This window comes from Rhodnius prolixus, unplaced genomic scaffold (genome assembly GCF_049639745.1).
Source record: "Rhodnius prolixus isolate KJV_2025 unplaced genomic scaffold, Rpr scaffold_19, whole genome shotgun sequence".
Taxonomy (NCBI): domain Eukaryota; kingdom Metazoa; phylum Arthropoda; class Insecta; order Hemiptera; family Reduviidae; genus Rhodnius; species Rhodnius prolixus.
In genome coordinates, this window is record NW_027411584.1 from 2,480,280 (window position 1) to 2,496,600 (window position 16,321).

A 16,321-nucleotide genomic window follows, 5' to 3' on the forward strand; every position below is an offset into this window, starting at 1 on the left:
TCGCAATCTTTTCCACAGAATAGGTAATGAGATATGGAAGGTTAAATTTGAGTGGTTTTCAATTTGCTTCATATTTCAAACCTTTATATCTCTTTTCCTATTGATTAGAATTCAATGATTTTTTTACCCAATTGTTCACAAAAGATAGCTCTATAACTTGCTTAAATCGCAATGTATTCCACACAATAGGTAATGAGATATGGAAGGTTAAATTTGAGTGGTTTTCAATTTGCTTCAAAATTAAAACCTTTATATTTCTTTTCCTATTGATTAGAATTCAATGATTTCTTTACCCAATTGTTCACAAAAGATAGCTCTAAAACTAGTATAAATCGCAATCTTTTCCACAAAATAGGTAATGAGATATGGAAGGTTAAATTTGAGTGGTTTTCAATTTGCTTCAAAATTAAAACCTTTATATCTCTTTTCCTATTGATTAGAATTCAATGATTTCTTCACCCAATTGTTCACAAAAGATAGCTCTATAACTGGTATAAATCGCAATCTTTTCTACAGAATAGGTAATGAGATATGGAAGGTTAAATTTGAGTGGTTTTCAATTTGCTTCAAATTTCAAACCATTATATCTCTTTTCCTATTGGTCAGAATTCAATGATTTCTTTACCCAATTGTTCACAAAAGATAGCTCTATAACTGGTATAAATCGCAATCTTTTCCACAGAATAGGTAATGAGATATGGAAGGTTAAATTTGAGTGGTTTTCAATTTGCTTCATATTTCAAACCTTTATATCTCTTTTCCTATTGATTAGAATTCAATGATTTCTTTACCCAATTGTTCACAAAAGATAGCTCTATAACTAGCATAAATCGCAATGTATTCCACAGAATAGGTAATGAGATATGGAAGGTTAAATTTGAGTGGTTTTCAATTTGCTTCAAATTTCAAACCATTATATCTCTTTTCCTATTGGTCAGAATTCAATGATTTCTTTACCCAATTGTTCACAAAAAATAGCTCTATAACTGGTATAAATTGCAATCTTTTCCACAGAATAGGTAATGAGATATGGAAGGTTAAATTTGAGTGGTTTTCAATTTGCTTCATATTTCAAATCTTTATATCTCTTTTCCTATTGATTAGAATTCAATGATTTCTTTACCCAATTGTTCACAAAAGATAGCTCTAAAACTAGTATAAATCGCAATCTTTTCCACAGAATAGGTAATGAGATATGGAAGGTTAAATTTGAGTGGTATTCAATTTGCTTCAAAATTAAAACCTTTATATCTCTTTTCCTATTGATTAGAATTCAATGATTTCTTCACCCAATTGTTCACAAAAGATAGCTCTATAACTGGTATAAATCGCAATCTTTTCCACAGAATAGGTAATGAGATATGGAAGGTTAAATTTGAGTGGTTTTCAATTTGCTTCATATTTCAAACCTTTATATCTCTTTTCCTATTGATTAGAATTCAATGATTTTTTTACCCAATTGTTCACAAAAGATAGCTCTATAACTTGCATAAATCGCAATGTATTCCACACAATAGGTAATGAGATATGGAAGGTTAAATTTGAGTGGTTTTCAATTTGCTTCAAATTTCAAACCATTATATCTCTTTTCCTATTGGTCAGAATTCAATGATTTCTTCACCCAATTGTTCACAAAAGATAGCTCTATAACTTGCTTAAATCGCAATGTATTCCACACAATAGGTAATGAGATATGGAAGGTTAAATTTGAGTGGTTTTCAATTTGCTTCAAAATTAAAACCTTTATATTTCTTTTCCTATTGATTAGAATTCAATGATTTCTTTACCCAATTGTTCACAAAAGATAGCTCTAAAACTAGTATAAATCGCAATCTTTTCCACAAAATAGGTAATGAGATATGGAAGGTTAAATTTGAGTGGTTTTCAATTTGCTTCAAAATTAAAACCTTTATATCTCTTTTCCTATTGATTAGAATTCAATGATTTCTTCACCCAATTGTTCACAAAAGATAGCTCTATAACTGGTATAAATCGCAATCTTTTCTACAGAATAGGTAATGAGATATGGAAGGTTAAATTTGAGTGGTTTTCAATTTGCTTCAAATTTCAAACCATTATATCTCTTTTCCTATTGGTCAGAATTCAATGATTTCTTTACCCAATTGTTCACAAAAGATAGCTCTATAACTGGTATAAATCGCAATCTTTTCCACAGAATAGGTAATGAGATATGGAAGGTTAAATTTGAGTGGTTTTCAATTTGCTTCATATTTCAAACCTTTATATCTCTTTTCCTATTGATTAGAATTCAATGATTTCTTTACCCAATTGTTCACAAAAGATAGCTCTATAACTAGCATAAATCGCAATGTATTCCACAGAATAGGTAATGAGATATGGAAGGTTAAATTTGAGTGGTTTTCAATTTGCTTCAAATTTCAAACCATTATATCTCTTTTCCTATTGGTCAGAATTCAATGATTTCTTTACCCAATTGTTCACAAAAAATAGCTCTATAACTGGTATAAATTGCAATCTTTTCCACAGAATAGGTAATGAGATATGGAAGGTTAAATTTGAGTGGTTTTCAATTTGCTTCATATTTCAAATCTTTATATCTCTTTTCCTATTGATTAGAATTCAATGATTTCTTTACCCAATTGTTCACAAAAGATAGCTCTAAAACTAGTATAAATCGCAAACTTTTCCACAGAATAGGTAATGAGATATGGAAGGTTAAATTTGAGTGGTATTCAATTTGCTTCAAAATTAAAACCTTTATATCTCTTTTCCTATTGATTAGAATTCAATGATTTCTTCACCCAATTGTTCACAAAAGATAGCTCTATAACTGGTATAAATCGCAATCTTTTCCACAGAATAGGTAATGAGATATGGAAGGTTAAATTTGAGTGGTTTTCAATTTGCTTCATATTTCAAACCTTTATATCTCTTTTCCTATTGATTAGAATTGAATGATTTTTTTACCCAATTGTTCACAAAAGATAGCTCTATAACTTGCATAAATCGCAATGTATTCCACACAATAGGTAATGAGATATGGAAGGTTAAATTTGAGTGGTTTTCAATTTGCTTCAAATTTCAAACCATTATATCTCTTTTCCTATTGGTCAGAATTCAATGATTTCTTCACCCAATTGTTCACAAAAGATAGCTCTATAACTGGTATAAATCGCAATCTTTTCCACAGAATAGGTAATGAGATATGGAAGGTTAAATTTGAGTGGTTTTCAATTTGCTTCATATTTCAAACCTTTATATCTCTTTTCCTATTGATTAGAATTCAATGATTTTTTTACCCAATTGTTCACAAAAGATAGCTCTATAACTTGCTTAAATCGCAATGTATTCCACACAATAGGTAATGAGATATGGAAGGTTAAATTTGAGTGGTTTTCAATTTGCTTCAAAATTAAAACCTTTATATTTCTTTTCCTATTGATTAGAATTCAATGATTTCTTTACCCAATTGTTCACAAAAGATAGCTCTAAAACTAGTATAAATCGCAATCTTTTCCACAAAATAGGTAATGAGATATGGAAGGTTAAATTTGAGTGGTTTTCAATTTGCTTCAAAATTAAAACCTTTATATCTCTTTTCCTATTGATTAGAATTCAATGATTTCTTCACCCAATTGTTCACAAAAGATAGCTCTATAACTGGTATAAATCGCAATCTTTTCTACAGAATAGGTAATGAGATATGGAAGGTTAAATTTGAGTGGTTTTCAATTTGCTTCAAATTTCAAACCATTATATCTCTTTTCCTATTGGTCAGAATTCAATGATTTCTTTACCCAATTGTTCACAAAAGATAGCTCTATAACTGGTATAAATCGCAATCTTTTCCACAGAATAGGTAATGAGATATGGAAGGTTAAATTTGAGTGGTTTTCAATTTGCTTCATATTTCAAACCTTTATATCTCTTTTCCTATTGATTAGAATTCAATGATTTCTTTACCCAATTGTTCACAAAAGATAGCTCTATAACTAGCATAAATCGCAATGTATTCCACAGAATAGGTAATGAGATATGGAAGGTTAAATTTGAGTGGTTTTCAATTTGCTTCAAATTTCAAACCATTATATCTCTTTTCCTATTGGTCAGAATTCAATGATTTCTTTACCCAATTGTTCACAAAAAATAGCTCTATAACTGGTATAAATTGCAATCTTTTCCACAGAATAGGTAATGAGATATGGAAGGTTAAATTTGAGTGGTTTTCAATTTGCTTCATATTTCAAATCTTTATATCTCTTTTCCTATTGATTAGAATTCAATGATTTCTTTACCCAATTGTTCACAAAAGATAGCTCTAAAACTAGTATAAATCGCAATCTTTTCCACAGAATAGGTAATGAGATATGGAAGGTTAAATTTGAGTGGTATTCAATTTGCTTCAAAATTAAAACCTTTATATCTCTTTTCCTATTGATTAGAATTCAATGATTTCTTCACCCAATTGTTCACAAAAGATAGCTCTATAACTGGTATAAATCGCAATCTTTTCCACAGAATAGGTAATGAGATATGGAAGGTTAAATTTGAGTGGTTTTCAATTTGCTTCATATTTCAAACCTTTATATCTCTTTTCCTATTGATTAGAATTCAATGATTTTTTTACCCAATTGTTCACAAAAGATAGCTCTATAACTTGCATAAATCGCAATGTATTCCACACAATAGGTAATGAGATATGGAAGGTTAAATTTGAGTGGTATTCAATTTGCTTCAAAATTAAAACCTTTATATCTCTTTTCCTATTGATTAGAATTCAATGATTTCTTCACCCAATTGTTCACAAAAGATAGCTCTATAACTGGTATAAATCGCAATCTTTTCCACAGAATAGGTAATGAGATATGGAAGGTTAAATTTGAGTGGTTTTCAATTTGCTTCATATTTCAAACCTTTATATCTCTTTTCCTATTGATTAGAATTCAATGATTTTTTTACCCAATTGTTCACAAAAGATAGCTCTATAACTTGCATAAATCGCAATGTATTCCACACAATAGGTAATGAGATATGGAAGGTTAAATTTGAGTGGTTTTCAATTTGCTTCAAATTTCAAACCATTATATCTCTTTTCCTATTGGTCAGAATTCAATGATTTCTTCACCCAATTGTTCACAAAAGATAGCTCTATAACTGGTATAAATCGCAATCTTTTCCACAGAATAGGTAATGAGATATGGAAGGTTAAATTTGAGTGGTTTTCAATTTGCTTCATATTTCAAACCTTTATATCTCTTTTCCTATTGATTAGAATTCAATGATTTTTTTACCCAATTGTTCACAAAAGATAGCTCTATAACTTGCTTAAATCGCAATGTATTCCACACAATAGGTAATGAGATATGGAAGGTTAAATTTGAGTGGTTTTCAATTTGCTTCAAAATTAAAACCTTTATATTTCTTTTCCTATTGATTAGAATTCAATGATTTCTTTACCCAATTGTTCACAAAAGATAGCTCTAAAACTAGTATAAATCGCAATCTTTTCCACAAAATAGGTAATGAGATATGGAAGGTTAAATTTGAGTGGTTTTCAATTTGCTTCAAAATTAAAACCTTTATATCTCTTTTCCTATTGATTAGAATTCAATGATTTCTTCACCCAATTGTTCACAAAAGATAGCTCTATAACTGGTATAAATCGCAATCTTTTCTACAGAATAGGTAATGAGATATGGAAGGTTAAATTTGAGTGGTTTTCAATTTGCTTCAAATTTCAAACCATTATATCTCTTTTCCTATTGGTCAGAATTCAATGATTTCTTTACCCAATTGTTCACAAAAGATAGCTCTATAACTGGTATAAATCGCAATCTTTTCCACAGAATAGGTAATGAGATATGGAAGGTTAAATTTGAGTGGTTTTCAATTTGCTTCATATTTCAAACCTTTATATCTCTTTTCCTATTGATTAGAATTCAATGATTTCTTTACCCAATTGTTCACAAAAGATAGCTCTATAACTAGCATAAATCGCAATGTATTCCACAGAATAGGTAATGAGATATGGAAGGTTAAATTTGAGTGGTTTTCAATTTGCTTCAAATTTCAAACCATTATATCTCTTTTCCTATTGGTCAGAATTCAATGATTTCTTTACCCAATTGTTCACAAAAAATAGCTCTATAACTGGTATAAATTACAATCTTTTCCACAGAATAGGTAATGAGATATGGAAGGTTAAATTTGAGTGGTTTTCAATTTGCTTCATATTTCAAATCTTTATATCTCTTTTCCTATTGATTAGAATTCAATGATTTCTTTACCCAATTGTTCACAAAAGATAGCTCTAAAACTAGTATAAATCGCAATCTTTTCCACAGAATAGGTAATGAGATATGGAAGGTTAAATTTGAGTGGTATTCAATTTGCTTCAAAATTAAAACCTTTATATCTCTTTTCCTATTGATTAGAATTCAATGATTTCTTCACCCAATTGTTCACAAAAGATAGCTCTATAACTGGTATAAATCGCAATCTTTTCCACAGAATAGGTAATGAGATATGGAAGGTTAAATTTGAGTGGTTTTCAATTTGCTTCATATTTCAAACCTTTATATCTCTTTTCCTATTGATTAGAATTCAATGATTTTTTTACCCAATTGTTCACAAAAGATAGCTCTATAACTTGCATAAATCGCAATGTATTCCACACAATAGGTAATGAGATATGGAAGGTTAAATTTGAGTGGTTTTCAATTTGCTTCAAATTTCAAACCATTATATCTCTTTTCCTATTGGTCAGAATTCAATGATTTCTTCACCCAATTGTTCACAAAAGATAGCTCTATAACTGGTATAAATCGCAATCTTTTCCACAGAATAGGTAATGAGATATGGAAGGTTAAATTTGAGTGGTTTTCAATTTGCTTCATATTTCAAACCTTTATATCTCTTTTCCTATTGATTAGAATTCAATGATTTTTTTACCCAATTGTTCACAAAAGATAGCTCTATAACTTGCTTAAATCGCAATGTATTCCACACAATAGGTAATGAGATATGGAAGGTTAAATTTGAGTGGTTTTCAATTTGCTTCAAAATTAAAACCTTTATATTTCTTTTCCTATTGATTAGAATTCAATGATTTCTTTACCCAATTGTTCACAAAAGATAGCTCTATAACTGGTATAAATCGCAATCTTTTCCACAGAATAGGTAATGAGATATGGAAGGTTAAATTTGAGTGGTTTTCAATTTGCTTCATATTTCAAACCTTTATATCTCTTTTCCTATTGATTAGAATTCAATGATTTCTTTACCCAATTGTTCACAAAAGATAGTTCTATAACTGGTATAAATCGCAATCTTTTCCACAGAATAGGTAATGAGATATGGAAGGTTAAATTTGAGTGGTTTTCAATTTGCTTCATAATTAAAACCTTTATATTTCTTTTCCTATTGATTAGAATTCAATGATTTCTTTACCCAATTGTTCACAAAAGATAGCTCTAAAACTAGTATAAATCGCAATCTTTTCCACAAAATAGGTAATGAGATATGGAAGGTTAAATTTGAGTGGTTTTCAATTTGCTTCAAAATTAAAACCTTTATATCTCTTTTCCTATTGATTAGAATTCAATGATTTCTTCACCCAATTGTTCACAAAAGATAGCTCTATAACTGGTATAAATCGCAATCTTTTCCACAGAATAGGTAATGAGATATGGAAGGTTAAATTTGAGTGGTTTTCAATTTGCTTCAAATTTCAAACCATTATATCTCTTTTCCTATTGGTCAGAATTCAATGATTTCTTCACCCAATTGTTCACAAATGATAGCTCTATAACTGGTATAAATCGCAATCTTTTCCACAGAATAGGTAATGAGATATGGAAGGTTAAATTTGAGTGGTTTTCAATTTGCTTCAAATTTCAAACCATTATATCCCTTTTCCTATTGGTCAGAATTCAATGATTTCTTTACCCAATTGTTCACAAAAGATAGCTCTATAACTGGTATAAATCGCAATCTTTTCCACAGAATAGGTAATGAGATATGGAAGGTTAAATTTGAGTGGTTTTCAATTTGCTTCATATTTCAAACCTTTATATCTCTTTTCCTATTGATTAGAATTCAATGATTTCTTTACCCAATTGTTCACAAAAGATAGCTCTATAACTTGCAAAAATCGCAATGTATTCCACACAATAGGTAATGAGATATGGAAGGTTAAATTTGAGTGGTTTTCAATTTGCTTCAAAATTAATACCTTTATATTTCTTTTCCTATTGATTAGAATTCAATGATTTCTTTACCCAATTGTTCACAATAGATAGCTCTATAACTGGTATAAATCGCAATCTTTTCCACAGAATAGGTAATGAGATATGGAAGGTTAAATTTGAGTGGTTTTCAATTTGCTTCATATTTCAATCCTTTATATCTCTTTTCCTATTGATTAGAATTCAATGATTTCTTTACCCAATTGTTCACAAAAGATAGCTCTATAACTTGCATAAATCGCAATGTATTCCACACAATAGGTAATGAGATATGGAAGGTTAAATTTGAGTGGTTTTCAATTTGCTTCAAAATTAAAACCTTTATATTTCTTTTCCTATTGATTAGAATTCAATGATTTCTTTACCCAATTGTTCACAAAAGATAGCTCTAAAACTAGTATAAATCGCAATCTTTTCCACAAAATAGGTAATGAGATATGGAAGGTTAAATTTGAGTCGTTTTCAATTTGCTTCAAAATTAAAACCTTTATATCTCTTTTCCTATTGATTAGAATTCAATGATTTCTTCACCCAATTGTTCACAAAAGATAGCTCTATAACTGGTATAAATCGCAATCTTTTCCGCAGAATAGGTAATGAGATATGGAAGGTTAAATTTGAGTGGTTTTCAATTTGCTTCAAATTTCAAACCATTATATCTCTTTTCCTATTGGTCAGAATTCAATGATTTCTTCTCCCAATTGTTCACAAAAGATAGCTCTATAACTGGTATAAATCGCAATCTTTTCCACAGAATAGGTAATGAGATATGGAAGGTTAAATTTGAGTGGTTTTCAATTTGCTTCAAATTTCAAACCATTATATCCCTTTTCCTATTGGTCAGAATTCAATGATTTCTTTACCCAATTGTTCACAAAAGATAGCTCTATAACTGGTATAAATCGCAATCTTTTCCACAGAATAGGTAATGAGATATGGAAGGTTAAATTTGAGTGGTTTTCAATTTGCTTCATATTTCAAACCTTTATATCTCTTTTCCTATTGATTAGAATTCAATGATTTCTTTACCCAATTGTTCACAAAAGATAGCTCTATAACTTGCATAAATCGCAATGTATTCCACACAATAGGTAATGAGATATGGAAGGTTAAATTTGAGTGGTTTTCAATTTGCTTCAAAATTAAAACCTTTATATTTCTTTTCCTATTGATTAGAATTCAATGATTTCTTTACCCAATTGTTCACAAAAGACAGCTCTATAACTGGTATAAATCGCAATCTTTTCCACAGAATAGGTAATGAGATATGGAAGGTTAAATTTGAGTGGTTTTCAATTTGCTTCATATTTCAAACCTTTATATCTCTTTTCCTATTGATTAGAATTCAATGATTTCTTTACCCAATTGTTCACAAAAGATAGCTCTATAACATGCATAAATCGCAATGTATTCCACACAATAGGTAATGAGATATGGAAGGTTAAATTTGAGTGGTTTTCAATTTGCTTCAAAATTAAAACCTTTATATCCCTTTTCCTATTGGTCAGAATTCAATGATTTCTTTACCCAATTGTTCACAAAAGATAGCTCTATAACTGGTATAAATCGCAATCTTTTCCACAGAATAGGTAATGAGATATGGAAGGTTAAATTTGAGTGGTTTTCAATTTGCTTCATATTTCAAACCTTTATATCTCTTTTCCTATTGATTAGAATTCAATGATTTCTTTACCCAATTGTTCACAAAAGATAGCTCTATAACTTGCAAAAATCGCAATGTATTCCACACAATAGGTAATGAGATATGGAAGGTTAAATTTGAGTGGTTTTCAATTTGCTTCAAAATTAATACCTTTATATTTCTTTTCCTATTGATTAGAATTCAATGATTTCTTTACCCAATTGTTCACAATAGATAGCTCTATAACTGGTATAAATCGCAATCTTTTCCACAGAATAGGTAATGAGATATGGAAGGTTAAATTTGAGTGGTTTTCAATTTGCTTCATATTTCAATCCTTTATATCTCTTTTCCTATTGATTAGAATTCAATGATTTCTTTACCCAATTGTTCACAAAAGATAGCTCTATAACTTGCATAAATCGCAATGTATTCCACACAATAGGTAATGAGATATGGAAGGTTAAATTTGAGTGGTTTTCAATTTGCTTCAAAATTAAAACCTTTATATTTCTTTTCCTATTGATTAGAATTCAATGATTTCTTTACCCAATTGTTCACAAAAGATAGCTCTAAAACTAGTATAAATCGCAATCTTTTCCACAAAATAGGTAATGAGATATGGAAGGTTAAATTTGAGTGGTTTTCAATTTGCTTCAAAATTAAAACCTTTATATCTCTTTTCCTATTGATTAGAATTCAATGATTTCTTCACCCAATTGTTCACAAAAGATAGCTCTATAACTGGTATAAATCGCAATCTTTTCCGCAGAATAGGTAATGAGATATGGAAGGTTAAATTTGAGTGGTTTTCAATTTGCTTCAAATTTCAAACCATTATATCTCTTTTCCTATTGGTCAGAATTCAATGATTTCTTCTCCCAATTGTTCACAAAAGATAGCTCTATAACTGGTATAAATCGCAATCTTTTCCACAGAATAGGTAATGAGATATGGAAGGTTAAATTTGAGTGGTTTTCAATTTGCTTCAAATTTCAAACCATTATATCCCTTTTCCTATTGGTCAGAATTCAATGATTTCTTTACCCAATTGTTCACAAAAGATAGCTCTATAACTGGTATAAATCGCAATCTTTTCCACAGAATAGGTAATGAGATATGGAAGGTTAAATTTGAGTGGTTTTCAATTTGCTTCATATTTCAAACCTTTATATCTCTTTTCCTATTGATTAGAATTCAATGATTTCTTTACCCAATTGTTCACAAAAGATAGCTCTATAACTTGCATAAATCGCAATGTATTCCACACAATAGGTAATGAGATATGGAAGGTTAAATTTGAGTGGTTTTCAATTTGCTTCAAAATTAAAACCTTTATATTTCTTTTCCTATTGATTAGAATTCAATGATTTCTTTACCCAATTGTTCACAAAAGACAGCTCTATAACTGGTATAAATCGCAATCTTTTCCACAGAATAGGTAATGAGATATGGAAGGTTAAATTTGAGTGGTTTTCAATTTGCTTCATATTTCAAACCTTTATATCTCTTTTCCTATTGATTAGAATTCAATGATTTCTTTACCCAATTGTTCACAAAAGATAGCTCTATAACATGCATAAATCGCAATGTATTCCACACAATAGGTAATGAGATATGGAAGGTTAAATTTGAGTGGTTTTCAATTTGCTTCAAAATTAAAACCTTTATATTTCTTTTCCTATTGATTAGAATTCAATGATTTCTTTACCCAATTGTTCACAAAAGATAGCTCTAAAACTGGTATAAATCGCAATCTTTTCCACACAATAGGTAATGAGATATGGAAGGTTAAATTTGAGTGGTTTTCAATTTGCTTCAAATTTCAAACCATTATATCCCTTTTCCTATTGGTCAGAATTCAATGATTTCTTTACCCAATTGTTCACAAAAGATAGCTCTATAACTGGTATAAATCGCAATCTTTTCCACAGAATAGGTAATGAGATATGGAAGGTTAAATTTGAGTGGTTTTCAATTTGCTTCATATTTCAAACCTTTATATCTCTTTTCCTATTGATTAGAATTCAATGATTTCTTTACCCAATTGTTCACAAAAGATAGCTCTATAACTTGCATAAATCGCAATGTATTCCACACAATAGGTAATGAGATATGGAAGGTTAAATTTGAGTGGTTTTCAATTTGCTTCAAAATTAAAACCTTTATATTTCTTTTCCTATTGATTAGAATTCAATGATTTCTTTACCCAATTGTTCACAATAGATAGCTCTATAACTGGTATAAATCGCAATCTTTTCCACAGAATAGGTAATGAGATATGGAAGGTTAAATTTGAGTGGTTTTCAATTTGCTTCATATTTCAAACCTTTATATCTCTTTTCCTATTGATTAAAATTCAATGATTTCTTTACCCAATTGTTCACAAAAGATAGCTCTATAACTTGCATAAATCGCAATGTATTCCACACAATAGGTAATGAGATATGGAAGGTTAAATTTGAATGGTTTTCAATTTGCTTCAAAATTAAAACCTTTATATTTCTTTTCCTATTGATTAGAATTCAATGATTTCTTTACCCAATTGTTCACAAAAGATAGCTCTAAAACTAGTATAAATCGCAATCTTTTCCACAAAATAGGTAATGAGATATGGAAGGTTAAATTTGAGTGGTTTTCAATATGCTTCAAAATTAAAACCTTTATATCTCTTTTCCTATTGATTAGAATTCAATGATTTCTTCACCCAATTGTTCACAAAAGATAGCTCTATAACTGGTATAAATCGCAATCTTTTCCGCAGAATAGGTAATGAGATATGGAAGGTTAAATTTGAGTGGTTTTCAATTTGCTTCAAATTTCAAACCATTATATCTCTTTTCCTATTGGTCAGAATTCAATGATTTCTTCACCCAATTGTTCACAAAAGATAGCTCTATAACTGGTATAAATCGCAATCTTTTCCACAGAATAGGTAATGAGATATGGAAGGTTAAATTTGAGTGGTTTTCAATTTGCTTCAAATTTCAAACCATTATATCCCTTTTCCTATTGGTCAGAATTCAATGATTTCTTTACCCAATTGTTCACAAAAGATAGCTCTATAACTGGTATAAATCGCAATCTTTTCCACAGAATAGGTAATGAGATATGGAAGGTTAAATTTGAGTGGTTTTCAATTTGCTTCATATTTCAAACCTTTATATCTCTTTTCCTATTGATTAGAATTCAATGATTTTTTTACCCAATTGTTCACAAAAGATAGCTCTATAACTTGCATAAATCGCAATGTATTCCACACAATAGGTAATGAGATATGGAAGGTTAAATTTGAGTGGTTTTCAATTTGCTTCAAAATTAAAACCTTTATATTTCTTTTCCTATTGATTAGAATTCAATGATTTCTTTACCCAATTGTTCACAAAAGACAGCTCTATAACTGGTATAAATCGCAATCTTTTCCACAGAATAGGTAATGAGATATGGAAGGTTAAATTTGAGTGGTTTTCAATTTGCTTCATATTTCAAACCTTTATATCTCTTTTCCTATTGATTAGAATTCAATGATTTCTTTACCCAATTGTTCACAAAAGATAGCTCTATAACATGCATAAATCGCAATGTATTCCACACAATAGGTAATGAGATATGGAAGGTTAAATTTGAGTGGTTTTCAATTTGCTTCAAAATTAAAACCTTTATATTTCTTTTCCTATTGATTAGAATTCAATGATTTCTTTACCCAATTGTTCACAAAAGATAGCTCTAAAACTAGTATAAATCGCAATCTTTTCCACAAAATAGGTAATGAGATATGGAAGGTTAAATTTGAGTGGTTTTCAATTTGCTTCAAAATTAAAACCTTTATATCTCTTTTCCTATTGATTAGAATTCAATGATTTCTTCACCCAGTTGTTCACAAAAGATAGCTCTATAACTGGTATAAATCGCAATCTTTTCCGCAGAATAGGTAATGAGATATGGAAGGTTAAATTTGAGTGGTTTTCAATTTGCTTCAAATTTCAAACCATTATATTTCTTTTCCTATTGGTCAGAATTCAATGATTTCTTCACCCAATTGTTCACAAAAGATAGCTCTATAACTGGTATAAATCGCAATCTTTTCCACAGAATAGGTAATGAGATATGGAAGGTTAAATTTGAGTGGTTTTCAATTTGCTTCAAATTTCAAACCATTATATCCCTTTTCCTATTGGTCAGAATTCAATGATTTCTTTACCCAATTGTTCACAAAAGATAGCTCTATAACTGGTATAAATCGCAATCTTTTCCACAGAATAGGTAATGAGATATGGAAGGTTAAATTTGAGTGGTTTTCAATTTGCTTCATATTTCAAACCTTTATATCTCTTTTCCTATTGATTAGAATTCAATGATTTCTTTACCCAATTGTTCACAAAAGATAGCTCTATAACTTGCATAAATCGCAATGTATTCCACACAATAGGTAATGAGATATGGAAGGTTAAATTTGAGTGGTTTTCAATTTGCTTCAAAATTAAAACCTTTATATTTCTTTTCCTATTGATTAGAATTCAATGATTTCTTTACCCAATTGTTCACAAAAGACAGCTCTATAACTGGTATAAATCGCAATCTTTTCCACAGAATAGGTAATGAGATATGGAAGGTTAAATTTGAGTGGTTTTCAATTTGCTTCATATTTCAAACCTTTATATCTCTTTTCCTATTGATTAGAATTCAATGATTTCTTTACCCAATTGTTCACAAAAGATAGCTCTATAACATGCATAAATCGCAATGTATTCCACACAATAGGTAATGAGATATGGAAGGTTAAATTTGAGTGGTTTTCAATTTGCTTCAAAATTAAAACCTTTATATTTCTTTTCCTATTGATTAGAATTCAATGATTTCTTTACCCAATTGTTCACAAAAGATAGCTCTAAAACTGGTATAAATCGCAATCTTTTCCACAAAATAGGTAATGAGATATGGAAGGTTAAATTTGAGTGGTTTTCAATTTGCTTCATATTTCAAATCTTTATATCTCTTTTCCTATTGATTAGAATTCAATGATTTCTTTACCCAATTGTTCACAAAAGATAGCTCTAAAACTAGTATAAATCGCAATCTTTTCCACAAAATAGGTAATGAGATATGGAAGGTTAAATTTGAGTGGTTTTCAATTTGCTTCAAAATTAAAACCTTTATATTTCTTTTCCTATTGATTAGAATTCAATGATTTCTTTACCCAATTGTTCACAAAAGATAGCTCTATAACTGGTATAAATCGCAATCTTTTCCACAGAATAGGTAATGAGATATGGAAGGTTAAATTTGAGTGGTTTTCAATTTGCTTCATATTTCAAACCATTATATCTCTTTTCCTATTGATTAGAATTCAATGATTTCTTTACCCAATTGTTCACAAAAGATAGCTCTATAACTTGCATAAATCGCAATGTATTCCACACAATAGGTAATGAGATATGGAAGGTTAAATTTGAGTGGTTTTCAATTTGCTTCAAATTTCAAACCATTATATCCCTTTTCCTATTGGTCAGAATTCAATGATTTCTTTACCCAATTGTTCACAAAAGATAGCTCTATAACTGGTATAAATCGCAATCTTTTCCACAGAATAGGTAATGAGATATGGAAGGTTAAATTTGAGTGGTTTTCAATTTGCTTCATATTTCAAACCTTTATATCTCTTTTCCTATTGATTAGAATTCAATGATTTCTTTACCCAATTGTTCACAAAAGATAGCTCTATAACTTGCATAAATCGCAATGTATTCCACACAATAGGTAATGAGATATGGAAGGTTAAATTTGAGTGGTTTTCAATTTGCTTCAAAATTAAAACCTTTATATTTCTTTTCCTATTGATTAGAATTCAATGATTTCTTTACCCAATTGTTCACAATAGATAGCTCTATAACTGGTATAAATCGCAATCTTTTCCACAGAATAGGTAATGAGATATGGAAGGTTAAATTTGAGTGGTTTTCAATTTGCTTCATATTTCAAACCTTTATATCTCTTTTCCTATTGATTAGAATTCAATGATTTCTTCACCCAATTGTTCACAAAAGATAGCTCTATAACTGGTATAAATCGCAATCTTTTCCGCAGAATAGGTAATGAGATATGGAAGGTTAAATTTGAGTGGTTTTCAATTTGCTTCAAATTTCAAACCATTATATCTCTTTTCCTATTGGTCAGAATTCAATGATTTCTTCACCCAATTGTTCACAAAAGATAGCTCTATAACTGGTATAAATCGCAATCTTTTCCACAGAATAGGTAATGAGATATGGAAGGTTAAATTTGAGTGGTTTTCAATTTGCTTCAAATTTCAAACCATTATATCCCTTTTCCTATTGGTCAGAATCCAATGATTTCTTTACCCAATTGTTCACAAAAGATAGCTCTATAACTGGTATAAATCGCAATCTTTTCCACAGAATAGGTAATGAGATATGGAAGGTTAAATTTGAGT

General features: G+C 29.4%; 1 protein-coding gene across 2 annotated transcripts in view; it reads left to right on the forward strand.

Annotated features, from left to right (window-relative positions):
* The window catches only part of LOC141448344 (uncharacterized), a 430,320-nt gene that overhangs the window by 145,896 nt on the left and 268,103 nt on the right, over positions 1-16,321 (forward strand). The window lies entirely within an intron of this gene.